The sequence below is a fragment of the Humulus lupulus genome, chromosome 1 (genome assembly GCF_963169125.1).
Source record: "Humulus lupulus chromosome 1, drHumLupu1.1, whole genome shotgun sequence".
Taxonomy (NCBI): domain Eukaryota; kingdom Viridiplantae; phylum Streptophyta; class Magnoliopsida; order Rosales; family Cannabaceae; genus Humulus; species Humulus lupulus.
In genome coordinates this window covers 254,973,273-254,998,416 of record NC_084793.1, presented here as the reverse complement: position 1 = coordinate 254,998,416, position 25,144 = coordinate 254,973,273, and the positions used below count along the sequence as shown (strand labels likewise).

Here is a 25,144-nt window from a genome sequence, read left to right as displayed (position 1 = left end):
AAACACAACCATAAAAAATAACACAATCAAAACTGAAGATTATGCAAAATAAACTACTTATCTACAAGAAACCAGTTACACATGAAACAAAGTATAGAGAAACAAAACACTTTAAGAACAAAAAAATACAACCATAAAAATAAAACAAACACAATCCCCCGAAGGTGAAACCGATTACAGTAACATCAACATATGAACATTTTTTTTATTATTATACTTAAGAAAATAAACACATACCACAACATGCTTAGTCTCAAGAGAATCATCTACAACATCCTTACTAACAGATGCACAAGATTCCCTCGTTTGTTTGACAGTGGAATGGGATTTACTCTTCTTCTTTGCAACAGACTTCAAACGAGTAATGTTACTCCTTCGAGGAAGAATCTCACCAATATCATCCTCTACACAACCAGCCATCGAATCATCCCCTACACAACCAGCCATCGAAACATCCCCTACTACTTCAGAAAATTTATTCTCAGAATCAATAACACCACTAACTTCACCAGAGTGATCCATCAAAAATATTTGAAATTAAAATACACAATGCACTGCATAAAATTAAAACAAGCAACACAAATGAAAATGAATAACAGATATATATACAAATATATAGAGCATAAATTACAAACAACTACCCATAAACTTTCTTAAAACAACTGATCAAAAACTATCAAAACCCCCACTAAAAACCTAACCATCAAATCATGCACCAAAAACAAAAACCACCATTAACACCGATTAAAAAAAAACCACCCACGACCGAAAATAGATAATCCAAAGCAAAATTAACAAAAATATATATTAAAAAAATTAAAACATAAACCCTTGTAACCAGGTACTCACTGATTCGAAACAACACAATAGCCACAAATCCACAATCACAAAACTTATAAAACCCTAAAAGCAGAACGAAAGAGAAGAACAAAAATCAGAATAACAAATGCTGAAGGAGAGGAGTAAGACGAAATGGGGGTTATACAAAAGCGTGATAACGAAGGAACCTACAAAAAATAGAAGATATAGGTACTCGAGTACCTTCATGCAGAAGAAATAACACTGAAGACTGATTTTTGTTAAAAAATTATTTTCCCAAAAAACTGAACAAAAAATAAAATAAAATAAAATAATACATAAAATTACTGAAACGTCTTCACAAAAATTCAAATTTAGTATAAATAATATTATACAATAAAATATGGGAAACCAAATAATTTATTTATAAATATGGAAAACCAAACCCCATAAAAAAGTTAAACAACAAAAAATACTATAAAAAATGCACACAAAAAAAATGCCATATATATTCAAATTTATTTAATTTTCTCATGTAAATTCAAAGATGCTCTGATGCTTCCCAAATAACTTAGTTTATTTGAGCAATTATTCATTTTATGTGAACTACCCTTCCACACGAGAGACCACCACCTCTATCTTTCTCTTGCTAGATGTTGTAGTTTGTGTACGAGGAGAATTGGTGGGGGTCCTTAGCTTGTGCAATTCCATTTCGACATAACTCTCCACGACTTGATTTTTTTGCTCTCGAAATCAGTGTTGCCTCCGTGAAAATCAAAATTTAATTCACTCACTTAGACAATAAAATGGAAGAGGCTCATGTGAAGGAAAGAAAATTGCTTCGATCTGCCGCATGACCTGACCTGTTATTTGTGAATCTCATTCCCCGAGGTATCCCTTTAGATTTAACCCTAAAGGTTACAAAGAGAATTAGCATTTGAACTAATGGGTGAATCTTCTCGGAAACTCGCTTCCAAAATGGCAAACCCGAAGTAAACCATAGAGTTTGAGTCCCCTATTCCAAAGTTTGGCCCACCAATAAATTCAAATGCTATTGTAGTGAAGTCAACTTTTTCGAGGCCGAATTTTTTTCATCATCAGTTCAAGACGCTAAACAAGTTATTGAGGTCCTAGCAAAACATAGCCTCCATCAATCTTCTTCAATGCTTTGCCAAGCTTGCAGAGAGAATGAACAAAGCTATATGCTTATATATCACATCAGGGCATAGGGCGAAGAGCACATGAATATTGGTGCTCTCATCCCTTCAAATCAATACTTTAATGACTTCATTGACTGGATTGGGCTTGCCCTGTTCTAGCCACATCATGAACAATCTCATTTCATTGTATCACGATATTGAGTGAGAAACATATTTTCCTTATGAAATTATTTTCTTGTACTGTGTAAAAGGAAACCCTTAAAGGAAAACTGGGGGAGATGATTTTTATTATCTCTTAAGCTATCCAAAGGATAAAACACTGCTTGAAGATATTCTGAACCATTCTCCAACTTTAAATCCCAGTTCTTCTGGACCATGGGCCTTTCCAAATCCAAGTTTTATTCCTTCCAACAAATAAGTAGGTATTTTTCCCTAATTGATCTCGGTTATTAATAAATTCATTGTCACACCTTATCACTTCTTTTCGAATATGCCCAGGAATTTTTTATAGGCCTCCTCCAATCGAAGGAACGTACAAGAGTCTTGAAAAATAAAGAAGTTTCCTTATGGTAAAAGATATCTGAAATATTTGCTCACGAGCAGACACTTCACGATTGCAGACTTCCTTGGGAACTTGTCACCATCGCAGATAACATCATGTCAAAATATGAGCTCGCTGAAGACGTGCCCTTTCCCTCTTCTGTGCAAAGAAAAATTGCAACCTTAGAGTCCTCGGGACCAAGTCACAAAAGACTGTCTATAATTTACCTCAACTCCCCCTAGATGATAGGTTGCATGGCGGTCATGAACAGTAAAATAGCTCGGAGAGTGGAGGTAAAAATTTAAATTATAGCCGAGTTGAATGGTACCCAATCCTAAAAAGACATCGACCCAACATCCTTGTTGAGGCAGAAGATCATGACAATAATATTTGTATTTTAGGGTGTGTACATAATCTAGTACATAGATTCGATTATGGCCTTGAACCAGGTAACATTAAACTAAGTTCACGCCTTCTATGGAATAAAATCTGGTTATACCAATTTGGTTGTAATGATTATAGGGATTTCTCTAACCTGTCTCCATCTCTAACCTGTCTCCAACAGTTACATGTGTTGTTTTAGGTCATGATGACGAGTTTAGTGAAGACAAAATCTTAGTTCATGAACCCAGTGTTGAATAAAATTTAGAGTACACAACTCTAAACTTACTAATATTGGACCCAAACAAGTAAACAAATCACTTGTATTATACCACAATAAAAGACACTACAACACTTTTCAAAGACCACTCACAATTTTAAGAGAAATAAACACTCAATAAGAAGCTCACAACTTACACTCAAAACACCACACTATGAATACAAAGACTTATTTTTGGAGGATGTCTAACCCAAATGCAAGGGAGGGTATTTATAGTCCTCACCATGCAATATACACCATACAAATATTAAATTGAGAAATTATCCTAGCCATACATTATTACCACATTCTACACACTTCTCCTAAAAAATCTACTTTCTACATCCTTCTACAATTTTCTCTTAAAAATATCTTCCTTCCACATTTGTTGAGAAGCTTCCATTGTATTGGCTTTAGATAAAATGGATTGGGCTAATACCTTTGGGCTTGGACATTTAGACTTTTTTTTTTGGGCTGACATTGATTCTTAACACCCAGACCTTCTCATTTATGCTTGTAGAGACAAACAATATAATTTAGTCAAGTAGAGTCGGGGGTAGGTCTCGACAGTTACCTCGATGTCTTTCTGCTTAAGAGACTTTCTAATCCATGCGTTATTATCTCCTCACATGTGAAAACATGGATGCAACAATGACCAGCCTTCTGTCCAATCTTCCGACGAACATAGGAGGAAAGTGAGGCCAGGGAAAGAAGAACCACTAAGAGAAGATTAATCCTCCAAAACCCGCGAAAGCCTTTGGCCCTCCTACACCAACCCTTCTTATGCCTTTGCAATTTGACACATTGTAAAGCTTGGATAAGAGCAATGGGTCATGATGACAACCCTCTCTGAGTCAAATATTCTGGCTTCAAAATTAGTTGTTGCTCCTTTTTTGAAGGAGTTCTGATAACTCTTGAATAAAGTATTATTTTTCATACTTTTAAGCTTATTAATATAGAATTAGGTTGAGTGATGTTTATGTATTTCTATTATTTTCTAGATATTTTCTTTCCTTTTTGTGTTATTGTGTCCTTTTTGGTGTTTTAGAGCTGAAAGTAGCAAATAAGGAGTTTATGCATAAATTTTTCCAAGGAAAATAATGAAAAGTGAAATGTCTCTTAATTGTTTATTTTTTGATGAAATATCAGGTTTTACTGGAGTATTTTCAGTAGGATTGAAAGAGGAGAATTCAGCATATAAAGGATAAAAATGTGGGATGTCATCAATTGACTTGTCAAAGGGAGGTGAGGTGGCAAAAATCGGAGTTTTTTGTTGCATTTTAAAGGAGAAAATTTTGGAAGAATGGAGAGTATCACGTGTGGTAGGCTTGGAGGGTATTTTTGGCACATGAGAAAAGAGGGTTTTGTACCCTAGCAGATGAAAAAGAAAGGACAACCTCCATTGCCTAATTAAGCCATCTTTGAGAGGGAGAGCACCAAGTACAACAGAGATCAGCAGTACAAAGAAGGAAAAAGAAGAAGAAAGAAGAGGAAAAGAAGAGAAGATTGATTCCATCATAATTTTTGGACTATTTTTTCTCCTTTGTTATTTTTTTCCTATTTTCTTTTAGTATTTGGTGTGTCGAAACGTAGAATTCATAGGTTGATTAGTTAGGCTCTCTAGATGTTCTCAACACATAAGATCTAGAGAGTTTAGAGAAGAGAAAATGCTTGAAGAAAGTTCTAGAATTTTTAGGCCTAGAAAATTCTATCGTTACTTTTCTCAGAGGATCTGATAACAACAATTAACCACTGCCTTAAAAAATTGCTTCTTTTTAGGCTTATAAGGATAAAAATAAAACAATTTTATTTTCTTCAATTTTATTAATTCAAATTGATCAATTATCTTTTTATTTTTAATTATTTATTTAAATCAAAATTTAAATAATAATTAAATAAACAAATAAATTTGAAATTCAAAATTCAAATCCCAAGAATAGCTGGCACACAAAGTGGTGCCACTCACTGTGTCAAACAGTGAGTGGCGTGAGCAACTTTAATGGATCCTTAATTTTTCTCATTTGTTTGTTTAATTAATTTTAAGACACTATATTTATTAAAAAAATATCGCTTAATTCAAAATTAACCTTATCTCAAAAAGTATGAGTTTGAATAATTATATTATAGTAAGATAATAACTAACTCTCTTTAATATTCATCCAAACATTGATTAATATTTATTTTAACTAATATAAAGTTTTTCTAATAAAAGAATGAATATTTTTATTGATTTAAAGAATGAAAAATTCATGCTCAAAAGATATTTTTATTGGTTTAAATAAAAGTACATTTTATTATATTTAAATATTATAATTATTGTTTGAATAATTTATATAAATATCATAAAATTTCATATTCATTTATGAGAATATGATCTTGCATGTGTACGAGAGGATTGATATCTTATATAATCAATAAAATAGGCAGAAACATATTAAAGCATGGAATTTTTAATTAATGGTTGCTTGTATGATTTACTAAGCATATAGTTGGATGTAAGCAATCTAGATTCAAATTACTGATGTCGATAGACATTTTGGTAAATGTAATTTATATAATTATGATTATATATGACAAGAAAAATGTGAATTAATTTCTTTATAAAACTCATCGTTTGCCATAGAGATTTGATTCATATCTTAAAAGATAATCATTTGTAGATCAGTGAAATCATGAGTAGTCATGAACTCCTGTTCATGTTTATTGGATCTTTTGATTCATTCATTAAGGTCTCTTTATATAATGAGGCTAGTGACTTTTGTTTTGGAGATTCAATATCTTGAATGACTGGGAACATGATTTTACAATAATGGAATCCATGCTTTCCTAACGGATCGAATATTGGTTCCCTTAAGGGTTAATTCTGGGACTGATTAATTATTGAGATCAAATTTGTAATGTGATTATCGATTAATTATTCATCGGTGAATTATTAGTACTTAAGGATCAAGAGGTAATTAGAAGGGTAAAATGGTAATTCTTGACCTGCTCTAATTAACGAACCAATAAAGGGAGGACATAACTACATATATTGATTTTATCAATAGACTGCAAGAGATTCACTACACCAAATACCCATTTCTATAACACATGAATATAATACTAATAAAAATGTGTTATGCTAGAGTATTATATTGGCATGAAAAAAGGGCGGTAATATACACCATCCCACCACTTAGCCTTTTTTTTTCATTACTGAGACCTGAAAATTTGTGAGACCCGCCACTTAGCCTTTTTTTTTCATTCCTGAGACCTGAAAATATGTGAGACCGAGAGACCCATTTCCTCAATTCTAGTGAGACCGAGAGACCCATTTCCTCGTGAGACCGAGAGACCCATTTCCTCAATTCCAGTGAGACTGAGAGACCCTAAAAATATGTGAGACCGAGAGACCCATTTCCATTTCCTCAACCCAAAGTCCGTCCAGCTCTAACCATCTCTAGTTCACTCAACCCAAAACTCTGAGGCGCTGATCTTCTATCTCCGGCAAGCTCCAAAATCTAAGGTTCTGCCCTCCTCCATTCATCTATCTATCTTCCCTTTTCTTGCTAAATCCAAATGCATTTCGTCACTTTCATTCCTCTGCCTCTCTCTCCCTCCTCGACGAAGCCCTAATGCTCTCAGTAAGGTATGAAGGTCTGTATGTGGTTTGAGATTTTATTAATTTTATTTATGATTGTTTTGTTTTACCATTATAAAACTCAACCAAGCTTTTAATCTCCTAATTCATCGCCTTATTTTGATTTAAGTTAATTTTGGATTTGTGAGTGATATTTGATTGAGTTAGGTAAAAATCTTTACCTTAAATCTTTATAGATTCCTTTAAGATTTCGAGATTAATCACAGTATTTGATGATCATTTTGGATATGCAATCTGAAATTTAGTTTTATGCACTACAACAATCTAACTATTTAATGACTCTTTTTAATGACCTACACTTGTGGTGAAGGTCATAAAAATTTGTAGAGCATATTTCATGTCCATTAATGAGGGTCATGAAATATTATATATCATGTCCCCCTTTACAAGAGATATAATGTAATGTGGGTCATTATATATAATTTTAAAATTTTATATTTTATATTTTACATTTCTGTGTATCATGTCCCCCAATGTGGGTCATTATATATAATTTTTAAATTTTAAATTTTATATTTTACATTTCTGTGTACTTTAAAAAAAAAAAAAAAAAAGGCCAAGCGACATGAAATAATCCCTGTGCCCGCGCGCCCTTTCCCCTACCATTTTCTGAAATTTTTGTTCTTCTTTCCCGCTACACCATATTGCTCTTTCTCTCTATCTTTGAAATGGCAAAGAGCCATTTTTTTCTGGCTTTGAAATCTCCATAGATACCTCTGCCTGTCCTCATCTTTGTACCCTCTCCGCGTCTACAATAGAAGTCCCCACGATCACCATTCGAAGACCTCCAGTTTTCGGATTCAACGACATCTTCGTCTCCCCACGCGGAGCACAACATTCCTTCATCGGAAGCAAAAGAAAAACGTAAGTCCGAACATACCTTTGCTTTGATTTTTCTCTTAGATTCTGAGTACCAAATTCATGTAAAATGGTTTTGTTGTGTTCATAATGTTGTCTAATAAGTTAAGGAAAAGAAAGAACACACCAAGAACCGGCCAAAGTAAGAGTTATATATTCATATATTTACTTCGTAGTTTACGGTTCCGATTTTATATTTTCATTTTCCTAGGATGGCTATGAATTTGTGGGGCATTTTATATGGATTTAATCTGTGTTTTGGGACTAGAAACCGTCATTAAGGGGTTAGAAATGGTTTAATATGATAAGGCTTGAAGTTTGTGATGTTTTGGTGATGGGTGATGAATGGTAGAGGCAGACATGGAAGTTGGCTCCATGGAAGTTGGCTCAGTTATTAGAGCTTGGTTGTGAGGGGGTGCCATGTTTATCTCATTTTGCTTCAGCCATGTTAGAACTTGAAAGGGAAACCGAGAGAGAAACAAACGAAGAACACTTGGTGTTCTTGAGGGTACAATTGGGTCCAAGGAGTTAAGAGCAAGGTGAGTGTTTTTTCTTGGGTTTCCATTGAAGATACAGACCTTGAACACGTTTATATAGTCTCTTAATCCCTTGTAGAAGAAAGCAAAGGAAAGGAGAGAATGATCTTGGGAGTTCGATACAAGAATAGTCAAAAGAAAAACGTAAGTCCGAACATACCTTTGCGTTGATTTTTCTCTTAGATTCTGAGTACAAAATTCATGTAAAATAGTTTTGTTGTGTTCATAGTGTTGTGTAATAAGTTGCGGAAAAGAAAGAACACACCAAGAACCGGCCACAGTAAGAGTTATATATTCATAGATTTCCTTCGTAGTTTACGGTTCCGATTTTATATTTTCATTTCCTAGGATGGCTATGAATTTGTGGGGCATTTTATATGGATTTAATCTGTGTTTTGGGACTAGAAACAATCATTAAGGGGTTATAAATGGTTTAATATGATAAGGCTTGAAGTTTGTGATGTTTCGGTGATGGGTGATGAATGGTAGATGCGGACATGGAAGTTGGCTCCATGGTTGACGTGGAAGAAGAGTTAAGGTCGGTGGTGGTGATGGGTTGGTTGTGGTGGCCGAGAAGATGGTTGTGGTGGTGTAGAGGAGAAGCCATGATTGTCTTGATGTTGAACCATGGGGTCGGGCAAGGCGTGAGAGAGAGAGGCTAAAGGTGTGTGTGAAGATGGTGGTCACGTGTGCATGTACCTTTTAGTTATGGCTCAATCCCTATTTGTATATTCATATATACATATATGTATGTTAAATTTATATTTTACATATTTATTGATTTGATGATTTAGTGGTTGATAATGGTTGGAGAATTTTGAATGAACAAGCTATTTGATATCTATTAATATGTGTGCAACTTGAATGGTTATTTAACTTGTCATTTTCATCATGAGTTCCTTTTGTGTTTTTTTTTTTTGCTAAAACAAACTGATGATTTTAGTTGCAAACTGATGATTTTTAGTGCATATGATGCAACAACTTGAATGGTTTAGTCATATCCATATAACATCATCATTTTCATCATGAGCTTCTTTTTTGTGTTTTTTGCTCAAACTGATAATTTTAGTTGCAAAAACATCTGTTTCGGTCTCTGCTCAGTGAAAGTGCTATCAACCATATTCTTTTGTTTAATACAATGCATCTATATATTTGTATATTAATTAACAAATAATAATAATAATTGTATTTTTGGATCTCAAAACTAGTTCAAAAACTAGTTGTAAAGCCTGGTATATGCTCTCTAGAAATGAACAAATTGTTGAAATTAAGGATGTGTGTCTCACTTTAATATTTGTTCTTCTTCTTTTCTCTTCAAGTGAATTCTTGCACAGCCATGGACTTGCCCATACAGAATTGAAGCTGGAAAATGTGCACATATGCCCAGTGGATAGACATATTAAAGTAAGCACCATAATTTTACTGTAGAATTGAAGAATGCATTTTCTTCTACACTTTATGATCTTTTTAATAAATGGATTACCAACATCCAGGGGAATTCCAGCTTTTTTCTTTTTTTTTTACTAGTTTGGAGCTTCTTTCACCTCTTGTCTCTGTAAATTTTTTTTATCAAAATGCACAGAATGGCCGCTACCAAAGGGTGGGGAACAAAAGATATACAGAGTACCACAAAAATTAAGAAAAAAAGTTAAGAAGAATTGTACATATGTGAGTGTGCTGATTTAAAATTAAAGGGAAAGCTTGAAATGAAACCACAATTTGCAAAAAGCATGCCACTCAAGAGCCATGAAAGTTTATATTCTGATGAACCTTAGAGCCCTTCAACGGGTAATGTCACTTTTCCTAAATGTTGCATATTCAACAAACACAAAGTATTTTAATAATTTATCTGATGTGAAACCGATGGTGCTCATGAAATCTACAATATATATTTAGTTCAGCCACAGGACAGCTCAGCTAATTTTTAATGTATACACTATATTGATTTTGCTGATATATTTTCTTCGAAGGTTAATAGTTTTATAATAAATTGCACATGAGGAAGTATGAATTCTGATACCATACTGCCATGCAATGACATTGGCAATTTTCTTTTCTCCCCATCCCCTTCTCTTCTTGCCTCCTTTATCACTTCAATTAGAAACATTATAGTTTTCTTTAATTTTTATTCTATATTAATCTTATAGGTATTGATTACATTCTTCAGGTTGTAGATCCAATTGACAAGGATTGAGCGTTGGAAAGTTAATTAGCTAGCTTGATCACCTTTTAAATTGAAAGAGGTACGTATGAATATATTTTGTTAATTCTTTAATTAATATTATGCAAATGTTAGAAGAGTTTGAATATCTTAGATATTCATCCGTAGTGAAGTAGGTTCTGAGAAATTGTGTGCTGCGTTGATAACAGAAGGTTGAGAACTTGTGTGCCTTAGTGAAGTAGGTTCTGGGCTTGTTTGTCTGCTGGGAGATATAAGGAAACAAATTTATTGTTTGAATTACTTTTTATTGATGGATTGGTCAGTATTATAGAGAAAGTGTTGCCTTTTTTTTCTTTCTAATTTTGTTTTATCTTCTTACATGTGTTTGATTGATATAAATTAACAAATGGTTAGGTTAGTAATATAGGGGAAGAGCTAGCATACTTATTTATTTAATAAGCTAATATGCTTATTTATTTATCCTTTTTTAATTTGTATAGAAGAGAAGATATGGATAAAAAATGGATGTCAGCGAATAGGTTATCTGAGGAGTATAAGAACGGAGTTGATTTTTTCTTAAGGTTTTGTTTGGAGAATGGGGGAGACCCAAACTTTACTTGTTGTCCATGTCTAAAGTGTTTTAATGTAACAAAGTTGAGTTTCAATAAGATCAAAGAACACTTATTCTTTAATGGGATTGACAGAAGTTATAAGATATGGTATAGTCATGGGGAGAAACCCCCTAATATACCAGATCCCCCTAGTAGGATTAGTAAAGTTAGGAGGAATAGAGATGAAGTGAATTGGGATTCATTGGATGAAATGATTGATGATGCACGTTATGGATCAACAGTAGACCCAAACAAGTTCGAGACACTACTTAGTGATGCTGAGAAACCGATTTATCCTGATTGTAAAAGATTTACAAAGTTATCGACGCTTCTAAGATTGTTTAATTTGAAGGCAAAACATGGATGGAGTGATCAAAGTTTGACAGAATTACTTAGTTTTTCGAAAGAATTGTTGCCTGAATGTAATGAGATGCCAATGTCATTTTATGAGGCCAAAAAAACAATATGTTCATTAGGCATGGAGTATGAAAAAATCCATGCATGCCCTAATGATTGCATACTATACCGAAATAGGTTTTCTGATGCAGAATCATGCCCTACTTGTGGTGAGTCACGATGGAAAAAGAAAAGGAATGGTGAGGATGTTAAGGAAGGAATACCCGCCAAGGTTTTGTGGTATCTTCCACCTATACCTCGTTTCATTCGACTATTTAGAAATGCTGAACTTGCTAAGAGTTTGTCATGGCATGCAAATGAGAGAGTGAAGGATGGTAAATTAAGACATCCAGCTAATAGTATAGCTTGGAAGAGAGTTGATCTGAAGTGGCCTTCTTTTGGCGATGAATCTCGGAATCTTCGTCTAGGTCTTTCTACTGACGGAATAAATCCGCATAATAACCTTAGTAGTAAGTACAGTTGTTGGTTTAAGAGCCAAAGGAAAATCAAAGAAACCATTAGTAACTGAAGCCCAACAACGAAGAGAACGTTTAAGACATCCACAAGAACCTTTAACACAAGAGGTTCAACAAGAGCTTCAGTTACCACCTTACTTGAGAGAGATTTATAATATAGTATCAAAGTGGCCTGACGGTGAGTGTGTAAATGCATGCATTGACTATGATGTATTCGCTACGGATATGTCAGGCTTGTATATATTGAAGAGCAACATACTTGAGTTCGTCAGAGGTGAAAAAATTGGCCAAACTATTATAGTCTCCTACATTAGGTATCATTTTACAAATTTAGTTTATTTAACTTTATTTATTTGACTAATAAGTCTAGCTAATTATGTTTTCATATACTTTTGTTAGGACACTCTACAAATGGCTCTTAGACCATCATAAGCAGCATATGTTTCTATTTGTCAATCCTAATGTCGTGGCCACTCAAACAACTCGAGAAATTGATCGTGTTGATCATTTGTTTAAGCAATTCGCTAGGTTATGTTCAAAAAAACAATTCATGATTACTCCTTGGAACCATGGGTTAGTATAACTATATATTATATTCTTTAATAAGTATGATATTGGCATTACTAAATAGTAGTTGATCTAATCTTATGTTTCGTATGAAGCGACCATTGAATGTTGGTATATTGGCTCCTGATGCATATCACATTCGTTTTTTGGATTCGGTTAACGCACCAATGTCCAATCGTCCAAAAATTGGATAAACAATCCTTGATGCTTATGCCAAATACTTCAGGGCTAACAAACAATCAATCCCAAGTGAAGTGAATTACCGAAATCCATTGGTATGCTTTTACAAATTTTTATTTTAGTTTATACTTTGAATATTCATATTTTATCAAGTTATTAGTATAATTACTTAAATTTTTAATTATTAGTGTCCACAACAACCAAGTAACAAGGAATGTGGATATTACATAATGAGAATGATGAAGGACTTGGTTCAATCTAACAATCGGTCTACCTATTTGAATGAAACGGTATGTAAACTATGTATCAAATATTATTAATATTAAACTTACACATTTTGTCACTTTAATTAATATATATATAATTTTTTTTTTGCAGCTCAATAACAAAAGACCATATTCACAATCAAAAATTGATGAGATGCGAGAAGAATGGGCCAAAGATATGCTACCGTTCATCCAAAATCATCAAATTTAGGCCCCTAGGCTTTTTTGTTGTTGTTGAATAGATCAGCTTTCCCATTTTATTGAATATATGGAAGACTATAGTTTCAACCTTTTTTTTTTAAAAAAAAAAAAAAGAAAAAAATTGTAGACTTTTTCTTTTTGTTATTATAGGTGTCAACATCTAGCCATAGAGTGCAATATTTGTTATTTTGATTATGTGAAAATATTTGCAATTACTGTTTTTTCTATTAATATTTAGCTAAAAAATATTTTCTATTTAATGAAATATTTTAATTTAAGTAATTATTAAATATATATTATTTATTAATAAAAAATTAATTATTATTATGAAATATATAAATAATATATAAGCACGTTTCTAATATAATATGATTTGAGTATATTTGTTTTAAAAAAAAACCTGGTTTCAATATATATATATAGAATAAAAAGACAATAATAATGGCGGTATATAAGGTTACTTGGTGGGTGACATTAAGTTTTATTTAAATAATAATAATAATAGTTAAAACTGATAAAATAAAAGGGGTACACATTTAAGGTCGCCCAAAGGGCGTCATCAAATGGAGGTATATAAGGTCACTCGGTGGGTGACATTAAGTTTTATTTAAATATAATAATAATAGTTAAAACTGATAAAATAAAAGGGGTACACATTTAAGGTCGCCCAAAGGGCGTCATCAAATTGAAAAGAAAAAAAAGAGTAAAAAACGCATTTTCTCCTTAATTTATCATGTCCAATTTTGTTGGTCATTAAAAATGCACATTTAATGTCTCATGCTATAATGACCAACATTGTAGGGACATTAAAAATATTTCATCACCAACAAAAAATGTCATTAATGACCCTTTTTGTAGCAGTGATGTTCTTCAATCTCATTTTTCAAGTACAAGTTTTGGTAATTGCTTTAATTATTGTTCCTCTGTTTAGTATAGAAAATCACACACCACTTGTTTGATAATAGTGCTCAAATGATTTTTGAATTTAGTGTATTGATTTTTGTTGGTTAAATGTCCATTGCCATGACTTGATATTGATATTGATATTGATATTGGTCAGAACCACTCTCCTAATACATAACCCTCAGTCTTGTAGGAGAGAATTGTTGCCACTTCAAGCCTAGGACTGTCGCCCTTTTACCCCTCAAAGTTACCACTCCTTTGTCATGATCTTCCTCTTGATTTCTCTTCCCCATCTATAGTAGTTGAACAAATCTAAAGAAAAACTTTTATTTATTGTTTCTTGAGATTTCGAGTTTGAATAGATTTTATAATTTGTTTTTATATATTTTTTTAATTCTTTTTAGATTAACTGACACGTAGCCTAAATAATCATACTTTTACCATCAAAATATTTGAATTAGTACATAAATATAATAATTGATAAATTTTCAAAGGTCATTAGTTCTGGAGCTGCATCTTGACTTCTTTTAAAAAAGCTTGATGAGATAAAGATTAAGATTAAGATTTACATTTAAATTTAGTTTTGAAGGCACTGACTAATCAGTTATTTTTAAGTGAGCATAAAAATTTCATATTTAGAAAATAATATGCACCACAAGTGTACATTTTGAAAATGATAAAAACTTGTTTGTGATCTCCAATCAATTTTGAAGTAAAAAACAGAAACAGAAAAACAAAACAAATTTAGTGCAATGTTTTAACACGCTATTTCACAAGTTGGATTGAAACTCAACTTGATTAACTGTCACTAATTATTTAGCTTAAAAACAAAGACAACAAGTCTTAAACTGGGAGACCACAACGGCCATATATATATACCACGACACGAATATTTATTGTGTGATTTTTGCTGGTTAAATGTCCATTGCCATGACTTGATATTGATATTGATTTTTATTGTAATTTTCTTGTTCTTGGCTATTGATATTGTGTGAGTGGTTTTAGCTTAATTTATTTGTATTTTATCTTACAAGCTATAGAGCATGACTATGAACGGGAGAAGCTCAGCGAGACACTTGCAAACTTTTTCGGTTGTGTTGTTGTGATACAAGTAAACACTAGAGACATATTAAAGATGGTTCTCACCAGAGCTTACACACTTGGGTAATGAAAGAAAGTCCCATTTTTTCCTTATGATTATACAATAAAAAAGTTGCCACTTGATTTATTATATTACTAATTTGCCATATTTTTTTTGGTAAATGTCTAATATTGGAGTTTTCTCTTGGTGTTAGACTTTGCTTAGTCTTGGTAACAAAATATTTTAGCACATGTAATTGAACTGAATTTAATAATTGTTAATTATGAATTGAACAGGCCAAACCAATATTGAAACAAGGAGAAATTGAAATACTAATTGATCCAAAGCTGGGAGGGGCCTATGATATTACTCAGCTGAAAAGACTTGCCTTTGCTGCATCACTTTGCATAAGGTCACTCACAAAATGGCGGCCTACCATCACCAAGGTATTAAAAAAACACTTTTAATGACACACCATATATCTATATGTATGTATATATATTATACTAATACTTTAATAAACCTCTGCCAAATGGTATTTAAAAAATCATGATTCATATCAATAGAATAGCAAAACTTGTTGCTTATTCTTGCATTGTTGAGAGGAAATGATATTATATTATATATATATAACTTTGGTTCTAATCTTCTGAGACGCTTTCCTTATTAATATGGTCATATTATTTTTATAAATGGAAATGAATAAGAATATGTATAACTTTGTCAATAAATTATTTTCTTGTGGAGGAATATTATGGGTTTAGCTTAGACTACATATATTGTGCTACATGTTAATACAATAGCCTTTAGTTGACTGACCTGGCCAGTAAGCTACATATAGTTTTATATATATGATACCATATTTGAATTAATATTTTTTTTCTTCAAACTATTTATGGTGGTTTGCCTATAAAATGACTTTGTACATCTCTATCACCACCCAAAGGTCTTATAGGAGACTTAGATTTGGTATTTTAAAAAAAAAAAAAAATTATTTTAGTCTTGATTAGAGGGTCATTCATTTCAGTTTTTTCACGCAATTTCTTAATAAGAAAATACTCTATCCAACTAACCCCTAATCAAATGATTTTGTTGTGTTGTTTATGTTTTTATCTATCTATGATTTTGCTTCAAATGGTTGAGTTTGGCTTCACGTTGGGGGCACTTGTTCTCTTGATGAATGTGTGCTAGGCATTGATACTAGCCTTGTTTTTCGAATTCAGAGTCGTTGGCACTGCATGAAAGAACAGGGAAGACTAGGGTGAGTCTTTCCTCATTCATTGAGCTCTCTCTCTCTTTCTCAAGCTCTCTGTGTTAGCCTTTTTATTAGAGATCAATTTGTTTGTGATTATTTGTCTGAATTTTTTTTATTCAAGTTAGAAGTTCACTAATACTGTAGCATCTTAGTTTTTGCTTCATGAGTTTTCCTCTATTGATGGTTGAAGTTTGTTATGGTTTCTATTATGGGCTCGAAAAGTTCTCCATAAATTCCACTTTTTGGTTATAGTAAAGTAGTTCTTTGTAGGTTTCTGTTCTGGTTTTGTGTTGTTATACTAATGAAATTAAGTTGCTCTTAGTGAGTTAATGATTTTTTTTTCAGTGTTTCCTCATCCCATTTTTGCAGTTAAGTGCTCTGTAGGTTTCTGTCACTACAGCATAATTGTTTGATCATTATCATCATCATCATCTTGTTCCTAGCCCTTTTGTTCTTTTTACTAATTTTAAGTGCATAGCATATCTGCATGTGAATTTAAGTTTTAGCTTGCAATTTTCATTATCCAGAGCCTCTGTCTTGAAAAACTGTATCTTTATAACAATTGATTGAAAGAAAACAAAAATTGACATAGGAACGTTTTATTTTTCTTTTTTGTGGAAAATATTGGTATTCTGCTCAAGTTTGTATTCACTGCATTAGATGTCAACCGATGGTTCCATAAGTAGTTTTCTACCCTTGAGCCTTTTACATTCCTAAAATTGTGTAGGCTTATCCAGCATTTTGATCCTCAACCAAGGCTATCATGCAATGCATCATTTGTTAGCATCAGATGAATATGCATTTGGATCCCTAGTTTGTGTTGTTTCTGCTCTTGCTTTTCAGGGTTGATTTCCTTCATTGTTTTGGCCTTGAGCTCATTGGGTAGTTTACTTCACTGGGTTTTGATGGTATGCAGACACAAATTCTCACTCAAGTAGAAAGTGCTTCTATATTTTACTAATGCTTGTAGTGTGTCATCTATGAGCAGGCCCGTGAGGCTGAAATTTCTGTACAGGGGAAATTGGTAGATCCCCAGCGCAAAAAGAGCAAAGGTTGGTATTTCTTTGGAGTTTTAAAAACTTGAACGATGGTGTGCTCAAATTTGAGTGGCCTATGAAAGTTCCAATATCATTCTTTTCTACTAAATATGAACAAAAGTAGGTAAATACAACCATTTTGATGCTCATATGCATCAACTTTGTGATCCTGCCATTTCTTCTGTATTGGCAAACATTTCATTATATTTTTAATGAACCAGTTTTATTCAGATAGAAAATATGAAATATAAAGAACACGTTGGTATTTTATACAAAGACATATAGGCAAACTTTTTAGTAATGTAAATACTATCTTTATTTTATATGTGGGAGGAGTACATTTTAACTGTGCACTTATCTCCAGACATTGGTTTGCTAAACACAGCTTATTTCTACTATGATTTTTATTTCAACTATGCTTTTAAACATTGTATCTTTGTCTAGAATTTGGTTTGTCATATGCAACAGACATAATGGGTGCATTTTTAATGTTTAGCAAGTTTACGGAAGCTTGATGAGCAGCCTGAATGGTTGAGGGGAGGAAAGCTACGTGATTATCAGCTTGAGGGTCTGATACTAATGTTATTTTAGCTGATGAGATGGGTCTTGGTAAAACTGTTCAGTTAGTATCCATGCTTGGGCTTTTACAGGTGTAAATGTAGTTATTTTGAAAATTTCTTGAAATTTGAGGTCATGAGTTTTTCTTTAGAGCTAGACTTGAGATCAAGGTTTTGTTTGTTCTCTTTACAGAATGCTCAACATATCCATGGGCCATTTCTTGTTTTTGTACCATTATCCACATTGTCAAACTAGGCAAAAGAATTTAGGAAGTGGCTACCTGAGATGAATATTATTGTATATGTTGGTACTCGTGCAAGTCGAGAGGTGAGTTTAAGTTTTTCCATTACATGTATATTGGTATATGTCACATAGATGTTTAATGTAAATATTTTAATATTAGTAACAGTCTACATGCTGCATTATGATTACTTTTTCTATGTCAGAAAGTGCCCATCATAAGTGAGGGTTTTTTAATAACTTGGGAGGAGGTCACGGACATGTGACCATTGTCTCTTTTAGTGCTATCATAATTAGTGCCTCATATTTTCTTAAAAGTTTTCTGTTGGATGCAGGTTTGTCAACAGTATGAATTCTACAATAACAAAAATGTTGGCAGGCCAATAAAGTTTAATGCATTATTGACTACATATGAAGTAGTTCTGAAAGATAAAGCTATCCTTTCAAAGATCAAGTGGTGCTATCTGATGGTTGATGAAGCACACAGGTTAAAAAATAGTGAAGCATAGTTGTATACAACACTTTCGATAGGTTAATCATGGCAATTGAATTTACAACTGCCCATTTTATCTTTCCTTTTCAAGTTTAGTTTGTTACCATTTGCTAGTGCTGTGATTGATAGGAATTTAGCACAAAGAACAAGTTGTTGATTACTGGTACTCCATTGCAGAACAGTGTGGAAGAGTTGTGGTAAATAATTTCTCTTTTTCACTAACACAGACATATAAGATTTTGTGTGTTCTGCATTGTTGTTAATTTGCTATACATGCATGTGATTACCCATTTAACAAAACAGTCCAGCTTATTTGGAGTTTTATGTTTAGAGCTGATTATGGTGCCTGGGAAGTGGGAAGTATGGGAATAATTTTTTTTCTTCTCCCTCCACCAATTGTGATTATGAGCACATATACCAAATCTTTTAGCTGTTGGACGGGTTTAAACTCTGTGCTTAGTAATTCCTTCAATGTTTAAATTTGCAGAAATATTGAATTATTAAATTTGAATTTCTTATGTTCTATTTGATAATTTTTGGCATCTTTAATTATGTGTGGAGAGGTTGAAGCAGCTACAGTTTCTAGATATGCTAAAATTTTGATGTTGGGCAACTGTTTTGTTAGCTGTTATAGTGGAACCATAATCAATTTCATCTGGTGTCTAGATATCATTTTAATAATATATTTCTAAACTACTCCTATTTCAAGTACTATTCTTTTTTATTCTTACAATGTTGTTGACTATTCTGTCTTCTCTTGGCTTTTATTACATTTTAGTTATAATAATCAATCTCTGAATTAGCTTCAATTCCCAGATGTTCTTCTTATTTGAATTCTTCAATAAAATTTTGTTATTATAAACAAGAAAATGCATAACATAGTTGTACAATTACAACTTATATTGTGACTGACAATAATCTAGAAAGGAGATTATGGAAATATAGAAAAAGGGAGGTGGATAAATTCTTGAAAACCCTTGCTTTATTGATTATTTGATTTCATTGCTCTTTATTTCTTTTTGGCTGATTGTCCATACTCTGAAAGTAATATTTGCATTTGAATATTTATAGCTTGCTAATCTTCATACTGAATTAAGACCTCACATTCTCCGAAGAGTTATTAAGGATGTAGAGAAATCTTTGCCTCCAAAAATTGAGCGAATTCTTAGGGTTGAGATGTCTTCACTTCAGAAACAGTAAGTTCTATTGTTAATTTATAGACATGAGTCTCTATAATATCAGTCAATTTACTCTCTGCATGTTTGATGCTAACATATTTCATTTAGGTACTATAAGTGGATATTGGAACGCAACTTCCATGACTTGAACAAAGGAGTTCGTGGGAATCAGGTCTTATGTGTTGCAAATATTTTTTGAAGAATTTAGAGGTATTATATGTCTATTGTTAGTTTTTGATGGATGTGGTTTATCATAAGTAGGGGTGACATTTTAGCTCTTCTCCTTTTGCTTGTTTGATGATCTGGGTGTTTTCTCACTCACTTTACTCTTGTATTATTTTAGCATTAATACAAGTTGATGTTTCTTTGAAGAAAAGTTGACTTTTGGCCAAAATATAAAGGCATGATCCGTTAAAAGCTGGACTATTGAACCAGCCCCAATGATGTATATGATACGAGATAGGGTGACTTTGAATATAGGGAAAAAGCACAAGCAGCTCTTGCCCAATTTCTTCTTTTGTTAGTTTGATCATTTTTAGCCACAAGTGGTGGTGGAATTCACCCCCAGAACACTCTCAAGAGCTACTGCTCAATTCATTACGATCATCATGCTTCCTTCATTCTTCTACTTTGTATATACTAGACTATTTCAGCACATCCACTATCCATCACTACAATTACCCACAAACCTCTCTACTATCTATATTCTATTAATGTACTGGGACCTATCATTTGCCTTTCTTTACTTCTGGAACTCCTCTTCTTGATTTATTCTATCCTGTTGGTTTTCAATTGATTTTGGTTTTATTATTGAATTTGCTTTGACAGGGAATTTAATGTACATATTTTATGGGTGTCTTTGTAACTTCTTATGTATAACATAATGCTTCCATGGAAATGCCAAATTAATATTGGTGGAAGAGATTTTTCTTTCTAGAGTTTTTTGTTTTCATAAATTAATATTCTTTAGCAACGCCAGTATTGTGATTCTAGTGTCCATGTTCTGTTAGTGTCTATTGGAAATTTGATATGTTATTACTCGTAAGTTTACCATGGATAAAACTTCACCATTCCATATCAACATCATAGTGTGGTTCTAGTTTTCGTATTAAGCAATTGCTGAAACATTTGTGTAATAATTATTTTCAAGTTTCACTTTTAAATATTGTGGTTGAGTTGAAGAAGTGCTGCAATCACCCCTTCCTGTTTGAGAGTGCAGACCATGGTTATGGTGGCGACTTAAGAACCAATGATAGCAGTAAACTTGAGAGAATTATTTTGAGCAGTGGGAAGTTAGTTATACTCGATAAGCTGCTTATTAGGTTGCTTGAGACAAAGCATCGTGTTTTAATTTTTTCCCAGGTTTGTTTAAGATGCTATTGTGCTTGATATGTTTTTTGAGAGGATGCTTGAACCTATGAAGCTTGATTAGAGTGCAACACTTGTTGTGCTTAAACGTCTGATTTGTTTTTCATTTGGATATAATTCTTTGTTTACTTTTACCATTTTTCTTACTATATTCTAGGAATTGTAGTGTCTCATAGTCATAGGGCACTTTGTATCTAAGCAAGCCAAATTGCTTGTAACGTTAATATTAAAGCCATAATTTTTTGATGTACCAACGTTCCAAGTATTAGCAACATTGTTCTTCTATTATTTTGTAATAATGGCATGTCTTTTTTCAATTGGCATGTTACACCAACATGCTTATGTCTCTCTATGAATTATGTGTTCCTCACTTTATGTCCAGTTCTTGAACCATGGTGTTCAAAGTACATGATTTTTTGTAGGCATCAAAGCACTTCGGTTTCATTCTTCATTTGACATTCAGTAGAAGAATCCTAAAGTACATGGTTTTTTTTAGGCTTCAAAGCACTCTGGTTTCATATTTTCCGTCGACATTCAGTGGAGGAATCCAAAGTAGATGGTTTTTTGTAGGCATCAAAGTAGTATAAGAATTTTTTTTCTATGCTCTTTTATCAAAATTAACAAAACTTAACTTGTAGTTAACTTGTTATGTTAGAACAGTATCTGGAATTATGTTTCTTGATTATTTCTTCAGTTTGGTTTAATAAAATAAGTTATTGTTTTTCTGAGTGTATGGTTTTTTGGTTCCTTGGGTTACTTTGTGAGAGTTGTGATTTATTTCTTTACTTATTTTGAAAAGGCGAGACTTGTTATTCTACGCTCTTTTAATTGTTATCTTCATTTTGATGACCATGTTAGTTTTCTTTCATACTGAAGAAAATTATAATGCCAATATATCCAGATAAATAAAAGGCATGTTGCCGATTTTCAGTGTTCCTGTATCTTTACTATTGTAGTATGGGAGTTATCTATCTAAGACTGTGATTATGTCTTCGCAGTATATTGGATTACTCAATGCCCAGATAAGTATTTGCTGATGGTTAAATTAATAATACTGATTTATTGCAGATGGTAAGAATGTTGGATATACTAGCAGAATATATGTCACATAGAGGGTTTCAATTTCAAAGGCTAGATGGCAGCACTAAGGCTGAACTGCGTTTGCAAGCAATGAATCATTTTAATGCACCTGGTAGTGATGATTTCTGCTTCCTTCTTTCAACCCGGGCAGGTGGCCTAGGTATCAACCTTGCAACAGCAGATACAGTTATCATATTTGATTCGGACTGGAACCCTCAAAATGACCTACAGGTTTGATTGAAATGAAATCTCCTTTTAATTTTTTAATTTCTTTTGGGTATTTTATGTTATTTTTTATGGGTTTTTTCATTGCAGAATATAATCAGGGAAAATGGTTTTACTTAATTAATGCGTTCATTTTCAGGCAATGAGTAGAGCTCATAGAATCGGCCAACAAGAAGTTGTGAACATCTACAAATTTGTCACAAGCAAAAGTGTTGAGGAAGATATCTTGGAGTGAGCTAAGAAAAAGATGGTTGATGATATTCTCTTCAAATTCTGGAGAAATTTTTTTGCTTTATAGAGTCTAATAATGCCTTTTGTTTTCTCTCACAAGTTTTACTTACATCTCTACATGTATCATTTAGGTTCTTGACCACCTGGTGATCCAGAAATTGAATGCAGAAGGCAGATTGGAGAAGAAAGAAGCAAAGAAGGGGAGTTATTTTGACAAGGTACGGGTCCTGTGGGGGTGTTTTGAAATAGTTTCCTGAATTAGTTGGATTATGTACAAATTTTTTTTTTCTGTTAAAAAATGATAAAGTAGATTATCAGTGGGTGATTAGTTGTGGTTATCTTTCCCCTGGCCCTTCAACTCCTTTCCCAGGCCCCTAATTCTCTTTCTCTGTACATCAATATTTAATGTAGAGTAACCCAAGAGGGGTAGCTCCAATGGTCAAGCATGTGGTTTGCTTCCACAAGGTTGAGTCCCTCTTGGTTACCTACGTTGCAATTGCAATTGCTATAGTTTTCTGGTCCCCAAATATTGTAGGGTTAGGAAGGAAACTTAGTTTTAAAAAAAAATGCAATGTAGAGTTTCTATACTATTTTTCTCTCTCATGTCTTCTCTAATTGCCATTTTCTATTACACCATTGCAGAATGAGCTTTCAGCTATCTTGAGATTTAGAGCAGAGGAACTTTTTAAAGAAGAGAAAAATGAAGAAGAAAGTAAGAAAAGGCTCTTGAGTATGGATATTGACGAATTTAATTTAAACTTTATATGCTTACAGGTGGAAACTAGCTTAAGTCTTATGTTCTTAATAATAAAATGACTTTTTTTTTACAATGTGCAGGTATATTTAGATGATTTCTTTGGAGAAATTCTTGACAACATTTGTAGTTGAGGCCTTTAGAATGGAAGAATGTATTTCACTAATTTTTGTATACATTTCTTGTTTTGTATTTAGTGATAAAGGAATCTGAATTGGGCATAAATTATGTTGTAATATGATTTCTTAAACCTAGACTAGTAGACTAAATATTGTAATTACATTTGAGTAATTAATAAAAATCTATTTATGTTACCTTACTTGACTTCAACTTTCATATTTGTTTTCCTAGTTTTGTGTAAGTAAAAAAAGATTATGTTTCTCTAAGCTAATATAGCACATGTGTTATACTAAAGTGTAGTATAACACAAACAATGTGTTATACTAAAATGTAGTATAACACAAAAAATGTGTTATACTAAAGTATAGTATAACACAAAAAAAATGTTATACTAAAGTGTAGTATAACACAAAAAAAGTGTTATACTAAAGTGTAGTATAACACAAAAAAAGTGTTATATAATCGACTATAAATAACATAATTCAACACTTATCTATATATTAAAATAACACAGAAATTGTGTTATCGTTGACAGTACAATAACACATCTGTATAACACTGATAAAGTGTTATGTAAAGTACCTTGACCTACGATAACATAGTCGGTCTTAACACATCAGAAAGTGTTATCGTGTGTTTTGATAACACATTTTCGGTGTTATTAAAAGCATTTTTTCTTGTAGTGATTACTCTGTAAATATAATTATATAATTACTAAGAGTGCAATTCAATATTTATAGTGGAGTAAAAATGGAATTAATAAATAAGATTATTTAACTAAAGATTTTAATTAATAGTTTGGTTTATTGAAGCTTACTATTATAGGTCCATGGTCCCCAACTTGCCTCTCTGTCCTATACTATCAAGGTTAAAGATGTCACATGCAAGATTAATGGAGAAATGACTAAATTGCAAAGGAAGTAACCAATCTAAACAACCCCCCCCCCCCCCCCCCCACACACACACACACTTGGTTAAATATAATCCTCTCCTTTTAACTTGACAGTTTTGGTGCATAAAATAAAATATCTTTCGATTTAAACTTTACCTTAGTGAAAGCATTACAAAATCCAATCAAAGTCATTAGTGTCTTGAAGATTTAACCAAGTACTCCCTAATGATAGAATTGGTAACACCTCACATACCTCCACTGGACCATTCGTTTTCCCTTTTCGCACACTTAGCACTTTTACTGGCCTTGTGCTCATCCATTTCATGAAATTTCTGAGGAGAAACTCAAACTCCCATGAGAGGTGACACTACCTCTAAGTTCACATAGGTGAAGTTCCTCATCTTTGCTGCCTTTAGAGACGCTTGTTGCATACAGCTGAACTTCTTTGAAAGCCTTTAGGCTTAACCCTCATGGTCAGTAGCAACCAACAGTAACCATCCTTAGATGGGACTCACTTTTATGTTAGTGTTGAAACTATCCTCTTATCAATGACTTGTTATTACCCATTGAATCTTGCCCTTGATGTTTATAAGTTTGGAGTTGGGTTGCTTCCATTGGTAAATCTGTTGTTCTAGGAGTTTATCCCATCGCAAGAGGTTTTGTGAGTGGATTTGCTAAGTTCTCACTAGTTATCAGAT

At 32.7% G+C, this 25,144-nt stretch overlaps 1 pseudogene; it reads left to right on the top strand.

The window, feature by feature from the left end:
• Positions 1–10,859: 10,859 nt before the first annotated feature.
• On the top strand, positions 10,860–23,753 carry LOC133832625 (uncharacterized; annotated as a pseudogene).
• Positions 23,754–25,144: the final 1,391 nt, after the last annotated feature.